We start from the raw sequence: 15,124 nt of genomic DNA, 5'->3' as shown, positions 1-15,124 counted from the left end.
CAGAGAAATCAGTAGTACTGCTAGGTTTTATACAGTAATAATATATATCTGTCTCACTCTCAGAGAAATCAGTAGTACTGCTAGGTTTAACACAGTAATAATATATATCTGCCTCTCAGAGAAATCAGTAGTACTGCTAGGTTTAACACAGTAATAATATATATCTGCCTCTCAGAGAAATCAGTAGTACTGCTAGGTTTAATACAGTAATAATATATATCTGCCTCTCAGAGAAATCAGTAGTACTGCTAGGTTTAACCCAGTAATTATATATATCTGCCTCTCAGAGAAATCAGTAGTACTGCTAGGTTTTACACAGTAATAATATATATCTGCCTCTCAGAGAAATCAGTAGTACTGCTAGGTTTAATACAGTAATAATATATATCTGCCTCTCAGAGAAATCAGTAGTACTGCTAGGTTTAACCCAGTAATTATATATATCTGCCTCTCAGAGAAATCAGCAGTACTGCTAGGTTTAACACTGTATTAATATATATCTGCCTCTCAGAGAAATCAGTAGTACTGCTAGGTTTAACACAGTAATAATATATATCTGCCTCTCAGAGAAATCAGTAGTACTGCTAGGTTTAATACAGTAATAGTATATATCTGTCTCTCAGAGAAATCAGTAGTGCTGCTAGGTTTAACACAGTAATAATATATATCTGCCTCACTCTCAGAGAAATCAGTAGTACTGCTAGGTTTAACCCAGTAATTATATATATCTGCCTCTCAGAGAAATCAGTAGTACTGCTAGGTTTAACACAGTATTAATATATATCTGCCTCTCAGAGAAATCAGTAGTACTGCTAGGTTTAACACAGTAATAATATATATCTGCCTCACTCTCAGAGAAATCAGTAGTACTGCTAGGTTTAACACAGTAATAATATATATCTGCCTCACTCTCAGAGAAATCAGTAGTACTGCTAGGTTTAACACAGTAATAATATATATCTGCCTCTCAGAGAAATCAGTAGTACTGCTAGGTTTAATACAGTAATAATATATATCTGCCTCACTCTCAGAGAAATCAGTAGTACTGCTAGGTTTAACACAGTAATAATATATATCTGTCTCTCAGAGAAATCAGTAGTACTGCTAGGTTTAATACAGTAATAATATATATCTGCCTCACTCTCAGAGAAATCAGTAGTACTGCTAGGTTTAACACAGTAATTATATATATCTGCCTCACTCTCAGAGAAATCAGCAGTACTGCTAGGTTTAACACAGTAATAATATATATCTGCCTCTCAGAGAAATCAGTAGTACTGCTAGGTTTAATACAGTAATAATATATATCTGTCTCTCAGAGAAATCAGTAGTACTGCTAGGTTTAACACAGTAATAACATATATCTGCCTCACTCTCAGAGAAATCAGTAGTACTGCTAGGTTTAACACAGTAATAATATATATCTGCCTCACTCTCAGAGAAATCAGTAGTACTGCTAGGTTTAATACAGTAATAATATATATCTGTCTCACTCTCAGAGAAATCAGTTGTACTGCTAGGTTTAACACAGTAATAATATATATCTGCCTCACTCTCAGAGAAATCAGTAGTACTGCTAGGTTTAACACAGTAATAATATATATCTGTCTCTCAGAGAAATCAGTAGTACTGCTAGGTTTAATACAGTAATAATATATATCTGCCTCTCAGAGAAATCATTAGTACTGCTAGGTTTAACACAGTAATAATATATATCTGCCTCACTCTCAGAGAAATCAGTAGTACTGCTAGGTTTAACACAGTAATAATATATATCTGCCTCACTCTCAGAGAAATCAGTAGTACTGCTAGGTTTAACACAGTAATAATATATATCTGCCTCACCCTCAGAGAAATCAGTAGTACTGCTAGGTTTTACACAGTAATAATATATATCTGCCTCTCAGAGAAATCAGTAGTACTGCTAGGTTTAACACAGTAATAATATATATCTGCCGCTCAGAGAAATCAGTAGTACTGCTAGGTTTTACACAGTAATAATATATATCTGCCTCACTCTCAGAGATCAGGCTATAAGGAGTACCAGGTAGATGAGGTAATAATGAGACTATAAGGAGAACCAGTACTGAGTCAATGTGCAGGGGTACCAGGTAGTTGAGGTAATAATGAGACTATAAGGAGTACCAGTACTGAGTCAATGTGCAGGGGTACCAGGTAGTTGAGGTAATAATGAGACTATAAGGAGTACCAGTACTGAGTCAATGTACAGGGGTACCAGGTAGTTGAGGTAATAATGAGACTATAAGGAGTACCAGTACTGAGTCAATGTGCAGGGGTACCAGGTAGTTGAGGTAATAATGAGACTATAAGGAGTACCAGTACTGAGTCAATGTCCAGGGGTACCAGGTAGTTGAGGTAATAATGAGACTATAAGGAGTACCAGTACTGAGTCAATGTGCAGGGTACCAGGTAGTTGAGGTAATAATGAGACTATAAGGAGTACCAGTACTGAGTCAATGTGCAGGGGTACCAGGTAGTTGAGGTAATAATGAGACTATAAGGAGTACCAGTACTGAGTCAATGTGCAGGGGTACCAGGTAGTTGAGGTAATAATGAGACTATAAGGAGTACCAGTACTGAGTCAATGTCCAGGGGTACCAGGTAGTTGAGGTAATAATGAGACTATAATGACTACCAGTACTGAGTCAATGTGCAGGGGTACCAGGTAGTTGAGGTAATAATGAGACTATAAGGAGTACCAGTACTGAGTCAATGTGCAGGGGTACCAGGTAGTTGAGGTAATAATGAGACTATAAGGAGTACCAGTACTGAGTCAATGTGCAGGCGTACCAGGTAGTTCAGGTAATAATGAGACTATAAGGAGTACCAGTACTGAGTCAATGTGCAGGGGTACCAGGTAGTTGAGGTAATAATGAGACTATAAGGAGTACCAGTACTGAGTCAATGTGCAGGGGTACCAGGTAGTTGAGGTAATAATGAGGCTATAAGGAGTACCAGTACTGAGTCAATGTGCAGGGGTACCAGGTAGTTGAGGTAATAATGAGACTATAAGGAGTACCAGTACTGAGTCAATGTGCAGGGGTACCAGGTAGTTGAGGTAATAATGAGGCTATAAGGAGTACCAGTACTGAGTCAATGTGCAGGGGTACCAGGTAGTTGAGGTAATAATGAGACTATAAGGAGTACCAGTACTGAGTCAATGTCCAGGGGTACCAGGTAGTTGAGGTAATAATGAGACTATAAGGAGTACCAGTACTGAGTCAATGTGCAGGGGTACCAGGTAGTTGAGGTAATAATGAGACTATAAGGAGTACCAGTACTGAGTCAATGTGCAGGGGTACCAGGTAGTTGAGGTAATAATGAGGCTATAAGGAGTACCAGTACTGAGTCAATGTGCAGGGGTACCAGGTAGTTGAGGTAATAATGAGGCTATAAGGAGTACCAGTACTGAGTCAATGTGCAGGGGTACCAGGTAGTTGAGGTAATAATGAGACTATAAGGAGTACCAGTACTGAGTCAATGTGCAGGGGTACCAGGTAGTTGAGGTAATAATGAGACTATAAGGAGTACCAGTACTGAGTCAATGTGCAGGGGTACCAGGTAGTTGAGGTAATAATGAGACTATAAGGAGTACCAGTACTGAGTCAATGTGCAGGGGTACCAGGTAGTTGAGGTAATAATGAGACTATAAGGAGTACCAGTACTGAGTCAATGTGCAGGGGTACCAGGTAGTTGAGGTAATAATGAGACTATAAGGAGTACCAGTACTGAGTCAATGTGCAGGGGTACCAGGTAGTTGAGGTAATAATGAGGCTATAAGGAGTACCAGTACTGAGTCAATGTGCAGGGGTACCAGGTAGTTGAGGTAATAATGAGGCTATAAGGAGTACCAGTACTGAGTCAATGTGCAGGGGTACCAGGTAGTTGAGGTAATAATGAGACTATAATGACTACCAGTACTGAGTCAATGTGCAGGGGTACCAGGTAGTTGAGGTAATAATGAGACTATAAGGAGTACCAGTACTGAGTCAATGTGCAGGGGTACCAGGTAGTTGGGGTAATAATGAGACTATAAGGAGTACCAGTACTGAGTCAATGTCCAGGGGTACCAGGTAGTTGAGGTAATAATGAGACTATACGGAGTACCAGTACTGAGTCAATGTGCAGGGGTACCAGGTAGTTTAGGTAATAATGAGACTATAAGGAGTACCAGTACTGAGTCAATGTGCAGGGGTACCAGGTAGTTTAGGTAATAATGAGACTATAAGGAGTACCAGTACTGAATCAATGTGCAGGGGTACCAGGTAGTTTAGGTAATTGAGGTAATATGTACATGTAGGTAGGGGTAAAAGTGACTAGGCAATCAGGATAGAGATTATATCTCTTCATCCAGGGAGTGCACACACACACACACACACACACACACACACACACACACACACACACACACACACACACACACACACACACACACACACACACACACGGAGGGAACGTTGTGTTTGTTTAATATTGTTTTAGGACTATATAAATGGACTAAAGGATTAGCCTGTGGATTATGAAAACAACCAAAAGAAATGTGGAAATGGTAGAGGAGAAATGACTGGAGACAGTGTTGTTTAACTCACTGACCATGACCCATGAGTTCTTCTTACCTTTGTTCAGTAGAAAAGTCTCCCTCTCTAAAGTTTAGAGGTACACCCATAGACCAGTCACTCTTCATGGACACACAGCTGGGAACAGGGGAGGCTGGTCTCTCCTGCTTGATTGGTCTTCAACACAACAGAGACAAACATTACATCTCTCATCTACTCTGATCTCAGATGGGAAACATAAGAAGAGTTCCAAAACGCAACATATCACTTTACAGAAATGAGCTTTTATTGTTTAAAGAAATTATGTATTAATTATTACATCTCTCACAGACAAGGATTTGTTTAAAATCTATCACTTGATGGTTTCATTTCAGAGACAAAAATCATGTTTTTTATGCAAAATGCTATATATCTCCCTCACTCTCAAATCTGACCGATCGGCTCAGTTTGGTAATTAACTAAATAACTACTTATATAGTGATTTTGGTTTATGTCAGTTTAATTGTTTGTTATGGTATAAGTTGTTATTTTATGATTGTAAGTGATAAAATTAACTAGTAATTCTCAGTAATTACTACTTTAGTAAGGAATAACAAATTTTTTCAGCACTACTGCAGTTGCTAAATAATTCCAATAGATGGGAACATAAGACCACAATGATAATTCACAATATTAGTTTAGTTCTCCCTGGATACACCACCACTCCCCACGCTTCTTTCTGTCCTTTTCCACACTGCTAATGCAAGAGGAAGGACTGAAAAAGCATTTAACAGATTAATGTTTAGTAATATAACGATGATTCATGTTTATTATTACCTGTTTTTATGCTCATGTTTTACACTTCATTAATATAACGATTATCATTAAGCCTGAACATTAATTTAGTCACCTCTGGTCGAGAAAAACGTATTTTCCCAGTACATTCATTCTCTAATTCATCTACCAGCATCGACCCGCTCTGCCTTCTCGAGCAAGCCAGGGGCATGTTGAGGTAATTGAATTTAAAGGTAAATTTACTAACCGGGAGGGTTAAAGAGTACAGTCAGGGTGCCGCAGAAATAAACTTAATCAATTATTCATAAAATTGTCATCTTACCTCTTAGCTTTGGTGTCATGTCCCCCAGAGAGATGCATTTTGGAGGCAGGGCCCCCCTCCTCTCTCTCCCCAGAGAGACTCATTTTAGAGAACTGACCCCTAAACAGAGATCCAACATGTTGGTTGTGGTCAACACAGTGACAACTAAACAGAGATCCAACATGTTGGTTGTGGTTAACACAGTGACAACTAAACAGAGATCCAGCATGTTGGTTGTGGTTAACACAGTGACAACTAAACAGAGATCCAGCATGTTGGTTGTGGTTAACACAGTGACAACTAAACAGAGATCCAGCATGTTGGTTGTGGTTAACACAGTAACAACTAAACAGAGATCCAGCATGTTGGTTGTGGTCAACACAGTGACAACTAAACAGAGATCCAGCATGTTGGTTGTGGTTAACACAGTAACAACTAAACAGAGATCCAGCATGTTGGTTGTGGTTAACACAGTAACAACTAAACAGAGATCCAGCATGTTGGTTGTGGTTAACACAGTGACAACTAAACAGAGATCCAGCATGTTGGTTGTGGTTAACACAGTGACAACTAAACAGAGATCCAGCATGTTGGTGGTGGTCAACACAGTGACAACTAAACAGAGATCCAGCATGTTGGTTGTGGTCAACACAGTGACAACTAAACAGAGATCCAGCATGTTGGTGGTGGTCAACACAGTGACAACTAAACAGAGATCCAGCATGTTGGTTGTGGTCAACACAGTGACAACTAAACAGAGATCCAGCATGCTGGTTGTGGTTAACACAGTGACAACTAAACAGAGATCCAGCATGTTGGTTGTGGTTAACACAGTGACAACTAGTTCTTGACTGTCAATTGTTCTATTTTATTCATTATCTCTTTGAGAAATAAAACATTTACTAACAGATACATATCCAAATGTAACAGTGTAGGTTCCGTCCCTCTCTTCGCCCCAACCTGGACTCGAACCAGGGACCCTCTGCACACATCAACAACTGACACCCCACAAAGCATCGTTACCCATCGCGCCACAAAAGCCACGGCCCTTGCAGAGCAAAGGGGAACAACTACTTCAAGGTCTCAGAGTGAGTGACGTCACCCGATTGAAACGCTATTAGCGCGCACCACCGCTAACTAACTAGCCATTTCACATCGGTTACACAAACAGTCAGGTGATTTAATGTATCACATGAACATGTAGTCGTGACTGATATTTTTCACCTTTTCTCCATGTAGTTTAACTAATAATAATAATAATAATAATAATAATAATAATAATAATGTCTAACTTTCTCTTTTAATAATTTCTCTCATTCTAGTGTGTTGCTTTGTTCAACAGGTGTGATATTATTATGCTGTTACTGAATTCAGTTCATAATAACAATGTTAAGAAAAGTATGTTCAGTGGTTTCAAACCAAATTACACAGGAAGCAGGAGATCATTGTAGTTTAGAAAACAAATTTTACGATATTTTGAAAGACGATTTACAACTTATACATAAAAATATACAAATTGTAAAATAACCACAATATAGGAATATATGAACAATATGTTTTTGAATTTGACTTGCCTACGCCCAGTTAGCGCCATTTTGTATGATTGAACTGTCACGTAGCTGTCCCAGGTGAAATGGACTGTTAGATCTGAGTGTTTTACTGTCAGTCACTATACTAAAATAACACCATACATTTAATTTCTCTACACACTTTACAATAATCACTGGGAAGATTCTTACCTTGTAGCCTGAATTCACAACCAGAACATGTCAAGTCATTGAGATATTTTCCGTTGTTCTGAGAGAGCAGCTTCCTGATGATAAGTGGCTCTGTATCTATGTTCTAGGTACAGTTGATCTTTGGATGCAATAATATCTGGTCAAAGTCTAGTAACACAACACCATAGTATATCATAAACATAACAGCAGTTGGCCAGAAAAGGCCATGACATACTATAAAACAGGGTTTGTCAACTAGATTTGGCTTCGGGTGTCAAGGTTGTCATAGAGAGGAGCGGACCAAAGTGCAGCGTGATTATCGTTCCACATATTTTATTGAACTGTGAAACTATGCAATACATACACATAAACTAAAGAACAAAAAACAACAAACCGTGACTCAGAGGTGAAACATACACTACTCAAAAACAATCTCCCACAAACCCAGGTGGGAAAGACACCTACTTAAGTATGATCTCCAATTAGAGGCAACGATGACCAGCTGCCTCTAATTGGAGATCATCCCAAACAAATCCCAACCTAGAAATACAAAACTAGAAAACAACATAGAAAAACTAAACTAGAAAACCCCCGTCACGCCCTGACCTACTCTACCATAGAAAAGAACAGCTTTCTATGGTCAGGACGTGACAGTACCCCTCCCCAAAGGTGCGGACTCTGGATGCACCTAAACAAAAAAAACAAAAAAGGGAGGGTTAGGGAGGGTGACTAATGTCTATGGCGGCTCTGATGCAGTACGCTGAACCTTCTCATCCCACGGATCCTCCAGCAGTGGTGGCGGCTCCGGTTCGGGGCGTAACCCCCTCTCCGCCCGCTGATCCCTCTGCTTTTGTGTCACCGGACCTTGGATCATCACCGGAGGTTCTGGACTGCGGACCGTCGCTGAAGACTCTGGACAGCGGGCCGTCTCAGGAGGTTCCGGACTGTGGGCCGTCGCTGCAGGCTCCGCACCGTGGATCATCATTGCAGGCTCCGTGCCGTGGATCACCACTGGAGGCTCCGGGCCATGGATCATCACTGGAGGCTCCGGGCCATGGATCATCCCTACAGGCTTCTTGCCATGGATTATCACTGGAGACTCCGGGCCATAGATCATCACTGGAGGCTTCATGCCATGGATCATCACTGGAGGCTTCGTGCCATGGATCATCACTGGAGGCTTCGTGCCATGGATCATCACTGGAGGCTTCGGACCATGGATCATCACTGGAGGCTTTTTACGTGGAGCCGGAACAGGTCTCACCGGACTGGGGAACGTCACTGGAGGCTCCGGACTGGGGAACGTTGCCGGAAGCTCTGGATTGGGAAGGCGCACTAGAGACCTGATGCGTGGGGCTGGAACAGGTGGCGCCCGACTGGTGACACACACCTCAGGGCAAGTGCGAGGAGCAGGAACAGGGTGTACCAGGCTGGATAGACTCACTGGAGGCCTGGTACGTGGGGCAGGCACAGAGCTCACCGGGCTGTGAATGCGCACTGTGTCGCATAACACGGTGCTTGCTCAGTCACTCGCTCCCCACGGTAAGCATGAGGAGCTGGCTCAGGTCTCCAACCTGACTGTGCCAATCTCCCCGTGTGCCCCCCATTTTTTTGGGGGGGGGTCTGCCTCTCGTGCTTCCCTTGTTGCCGCGCTCTCACTGCCTCCACCTGTTCTCATGGGAGGCGCTTTTCTCCTTCCCCTAATTCCTCCAAAGCCCTGGATATACTCCTCCTAATCTCCGCAATAGTCCACAGGTCCATATCACGTTGCTTGGTCCTTTGGTGGTGGGAGATTCTGTCACGTTTGTCTTAGAGAGGAGCGGACCAAAGTGCAGCGTGATTATCGTTCCACATATTTTATTTAACTGTGAAACTATGCAATACATACACATAAACTAAAGAACAAAAAAACAACAAACCGTGATGCAGAGGTGAAACATACACTACTCAAAAACAATCTCCCACAAACCCAGGTGGGAAAAACGCCTACTTAAGTATGATCTCCAATTAGAGATTATGATGACCAGATGCCTCTAATTGGAGATCATCCCAAACAAAACCCAACATAGAAATACAAAACTAGAAAACAACATAGAAAAACTAAACTAGAAAACCCCCCTGTCACGCCCTGATCTACTCTACCATAGAAAATAACAGCTTCCTATGGTCAGGACGTGACATCGGGATAATTTTTTTCTGAGTTAAAGTCGGCGGGCCAGAACATAATTAGCCTATAATATTAGCATAATTAATAGGCCTACACTACAAATTTAACAACATGTTTAACACATTTGATTAGTACATAGTACATTGAGTGATAATAAAATTATTTAGATCTGATTAAGTTCATAAAATCACCAATATCTCTCTTCAATTATAACTTGTTGTTTATTTCTCTGTGTGTTGATTGGTGGGGAAAAACAGGTCTACGTAGCCTACTGTAGTCTACACTACTTTATTAATATCAACATTCATTCAGAACAATTAGCTTGATAGCAAGAGAACATGTCACTCTCAAAAAGTAACAAAAGAAAGGTGGATAATGAAAATCAAAGTTTCAGGGAAGAACGGACAGAGAGATATCCATTCATCTGACCATCTTTGTCCAATGCCAAGCCAGTGTGTCTTGTTGCAATAAAAATGTCACTGTTTGCAAATAATTCAATCTCAGATGGCATTATAAATCTAAACATGGTACTTTCAAAGTGGTCTTCCCGCCCCAGACAGAGGCCCGACGCAGAAACACTGAAGCATTAACTACAAGCTACAAACACGGCAGTAGAATCCTCCTTCGTGGCCTGACTCAACAACAGAAGGTCACAAGTGCTTCCTAAAAGCATCCTGGGTTCTAACCAAACACAACATGCCCTTCACAGACGCAGAGCAAAAGTGCATGGTGACAGTTTTGGAGGAATTGGCTACAGACCAGTCTATGGATAGCATAATTTGGTCTGTCAAACAGGTGCCCCTGTCTGTGACATCAGCCGGACGCCGTGTCTGTGCTCTGGCGGATGATGTGCATAGGATTGTTCTGGAGGGGCTCAGTCAGGCTGAGCATTTTCCCCTGGCTATTGATGAGAGTACTGACAACACTGATGTGGCACAGTTGTGTGTATATGTCCGTTATTTTCATGGAAATTACTTTAAAGAAGAGCTACTGGCACTGATTCAACTGGAAGGACACACCACCAGGGACGTTCCCCTGGAAGGACACACCACCAGGGACATCCTATTCACAATGCTAGAATAATTGTTTACTCAGCATGGCTTGTCATTCGAAGAAGTCAACTCTGTGGTCTCCGACGGGGCTCCTTCTATGGTGGACAGAGGTTTCTGATGGACTCCTGCTATGGTGGACAGAGGTTTCTGATGGGACTCCTGCTATGGTGGACAGAGGTTTCTGATGGGACTCCTGCTATGGTGGACAGAGGTTTCTGATGGACTCCTGCTATGGTGGACAGAGGTTTCTGATGGACTCCTGCAATGGTAGACAGAGGTTTCTGATGGGCTCCTGCTATGGTGGACAGAGGTTTCTGTTGGACTCCTGCTATGGTGGACAGAGGTTTCTGATGGACTCCTTCTATGGTGAACAGAGGTTTCTGATTGACTCCTGCTATGGTGGACAGAGGTTTCTGATTGACTCTTGCTATGGTGGACAGAGGTTTCTGATGGACTCCTGCTATGGTGGACAGAGGTTTCTGATGGACTCCTGCTATGGTGGACAGAGGTTTCTGATGGACTCCTGCTATGGTGGACAGAGGTTTCTGACGGGGCTCCTGCTTTGGTGGACAGAGGTTTCTGATGGAGTCCTGCTATGGTGGACAGAGGTTTCTGATGGACTCCTGCTATGATGGACAGAGGTTTATGAAGGACTCCTGCTATGGTGGACAGAGGTTTCTGATGGACTCCTGCTATGGTGGACAGAGGTTTCTGATGGACTCCTGCTATGGTGGACAGAGGTTTCTGATGGACTCCTGCTATGGTGGACAGAGGTTTCTGATGGACTCCTGCTATGGTGGACAGAGGTTTCTGATGGGGCATGGTCAGCAGGTTGTTTTACATTGTCTCATCCATCAGAGTGTGTTGTGTACCAGACTAAACATGGTTTACATTGTCTCATCCATCAGAGTGTACCAGACTAAACATGGTTTACATTGTCTCATCCATCAGAGTGTACCAGACTAAACATGGTTTACATTGTCTCATCCATCAGAGTGTGTTGTGTACCAGACTAAACATGGTTTACATTGTCTCATCCATCAGAGTGTGTTGTGTACCAGACTAAACATGGTTTACATTGTCTCATCCATCAGAGTGTGTTGTGTGCCAGACTAAACACTGAGCTAAAAGATGTGATGAATAAAGTAATGCTCATAATAAACTTTGTCAGGGAGACATCAAGCAACACAACACCGTCTTTTCAGCCAGCTGGTGACAGAACCAGAGGATTCCATCCAGGATGATCTCCTGCTTCACAACAACGTGCGCTGGCTGAGTACAGGAAAAGCAAGCTGGTGACAGAACCAGAGGAGTCCATCCAGGATGATCTCCTGCTTCACAACAACGTGCGATGGCTGAGTACAGGAAAAGCTCTAGAGACATTCTGTGAGCTTCATGACCAGGTTGTGGATTTTGTCAGAAAAAGCCAAATGAGGGCAGCAGCTGATCACCTTTTGTATTTGGAAATTGAGGAATTCCTCTCAGATGTTGCTTTTTTGGCTACATTCTGTAATTGAAATTAAATCTGTAGTGACAAGGAAGAGGAAACAGTCGTGGACATGGTGAAAAATCTGGAGGCCTTTACTAGGAAGCTTGAGTTGTTGGATTTGGACTTGTCATCTGGAAGGCTACTGCTCTTCAGCAACACTGAAGAAACGACAGGCAGAGGGACCAGACAACTTCTCCTCCAGATTTGAAGACTACAGCATGCCCAAGGATATCATTTCGTTTTAATGTGATATTTTCACAGTCCTCCCTGGTGGATAATTCTCCTCCCTTGCTAAGAAAACAGTACCCTCGCTGGATAAGGCTGTAATTCAAAAATGAGCTGATTGAAATCCATTGAGTCATCTGTTTGTTCTGTCAATAAAGGATCAGGTTATCAGGATCAGGTTATCAGGATCAGGTTATCAGGATCAGGTTATCAGGATCAGCTTATCAGGATCAGGCTATCTGTATCAGGTTATCAGGATCAGGCTATCAGGATCAGGATCAGGCTATCAGGATCAGGCTATCAGGATCAGGCTATCCCGATACAGATATTCAGATACAGACATCGCCTTTTTTTCATTCAATTATTGTTTTATGTAGGATGCTGCCTTTTTGGCCATGATGCAGTTGTAAGTCGGCCTAATAAATAAATACAAATCCCACTTCTATCAGGCCATTTTGTTTTCTTGTGAAAGATGCTGTAAAGCCACATAGCCTAGCTCAGCCAGTTAAGTTATTTATATGGGCCTTCGCCCCCACATAGCCTAGCTCAGCCAGTTAAGTTATTTATATGGGCCTTCGCCCCCACATAGCCTAACTCAGACAGTTAAGTTATTTATATGGGCCTTCGCCCCCACACAGCCTAGCTCAGACAGTTAAGTTATTTATATGGGCCTTCGCCCCCACATAGCCTAACTCATACAGTTAAGTTATTTATATGGGCCTGCGCCCCCACATAGCTTAGCTCAGACAGTTAAGTTATTTATATGGGCCTGCGCCCCCACACAGCCTAGCTCAGACAGTTAAGTTACTATATGTGCCTTCGCCCCCACACAGCCTAGCTCAGACAGTTAAGTTATTTATATGGGCCTTCGCCCCCACACAGCCTAGCTCAGACAGTTAAGTTATTTTATATGGACCTTCGCCCCCACATAGCCTAGCTCAGACAGTTAAGTTATTTTATATGGGCATTAGCCCCCCAGTACGGGAAAATAAAAATGTATGAAATGTCTGCATTCACTACTGTAAGTCGCTCTGGATAAGAGCGTCTGCTAAATGACTAAAATGTAAATGTAAAACTGTAATGGTTTGAATACACCTGGGCTTTCTGTGAAGAACTACAACTCCCTGTTTCACGTTGCATCGCGTCCAGCGACGGCAACCGGAAATGGCGCCGGAATTGTAGTTCTAACCCCTTTGTGGTTTAGTAGGAAGAGGAGGAAGGGAAGCGCTACTAAGGTCCACAATAGTAAATGTTGGTAGACAGAAGGTGCTCTTTGGTTAAAGGGGTGAGTAGGTCATCAAACAGAAAGGAGGACCAAGGCACTCTTCATATAATAGATTATAATGCCTTTATTAGTATGGCATGTTCAATAGAAACAATGTTTTTGTTTAGAATAATTATGTATTAAATGTGCTACTTTGACCCCACCACGGCCTCCAGTCTCCCCTCTCCTGCAAAGTGAATTTATCTGAAATGACAAGGCTTGATCTCTGAATGTGTTTCTCTGTAGGCTACATACTGAAACCTTAAAGCTACAATCCTTAGTTACTAATTCCATTATTGGACGGTTAAATGTTGCGGGAGGAGCCAGGCAGGATCAGCTGCAGAAGTTATTAATTTATTTAAAGATGACAATAGTGATCTAGATATTCACATGACAATATTTACACAATAATCTACATTGATGATGGTGACCTAGATATTCAAATGACAATATTTACACAATAATCTACATTGATGATGGTGATCTAGACATTCACATGACAATATTTACATAATAATTTACATTGATGATGGTGATCTAGACATTCACATGACAATATTTACACAATAATCTACATTGATGATGGTGATCTAGATATTCACATGACAATATTTACACAATAATCTACATTGATGATGGTGATCTAGATATTCACATGACAATATTTGCAAAATAATCTAAATGGACTTGCCTAGTTAAATAAAGGTTAAATAAAATATATTTACAAACTCCACAACTAACAGGTCAATAAAAAGACAATACTTTAGAGGAAGCAAACCTGTCTATTCCATTAGACTCTTGGGGTATATCAGGCTCAAGTCAGGTTCTCCTAACCATGACATAAATAGTAAATGACATGCAACACTGGCCTGTATCACATCTAACAATTAAACAGAAATGTGCTTCTTTCAACCCCAAAAGAGCAATTAAACATACCATTATAAACAAAGGGCAGGAATACAATGACAACAATTAAAACAGAATGGACATGTTAAAAACAACACACCCTCAGTCTCATTCATCTGTTCCTCCATCAATATCACCATCGTTGTTTTAGTCATCACCATCAGCCTCATTCATCTGTTCCTCCATCAATATCACCATCGTTGTTGTAGTCATCACCATCAGCCTCATTCATCTATTCCTCCATCAATTTCACCATCGTTGTCGTCGTCATCGTCGACATCATAATAGTCATCCTCCTCCTCTTCATAGTTTCTGCCCTCAATAAAAGCCCTTCTGAACGATTCACATTGTCCTTCATGCTGTAGCTCATCAAGCTTTCCAGCAAGGACAGCTCTTTCCCCAAGACAACATCCATCTTGCTCTGTGTAATGTTGTAAGGCCTCCACGATCAGTTCCTGCTCTGTGTAATGTTGTAAGGCCTCCACGATCAGTTCCTGCTCTGTGTAATGTTGTAAGGCCTCCACGATCAGTTCCTGCTCTGTGTAATGTTGTAAGGCCTCCACGATCAGTTCCTGCTCTGTGTAATGTTGTAAGGCCTCCACGATCAGTTCCTGCTCTGTATAATGTTGTAAGGCCTCCACGATCAGTTCC

Source organism: Salmo trutta, unplaced genomic scaffold, assembly GCF_901001165.1.
Source record: "Salmo trutta unplaced genomic scaffold, fSalTru1.1, whole genome shotgun sequence".
In the NCBI taxonomy this organism is placed as follows: Eukaryota; Metazoa; Chordata; class Actinopteri; order Salmoniformes; family Salmonidae; genus Salmo; species Salmo trutta.
This window is presented reverse-complemented; position numbering follows the sequence as displayed.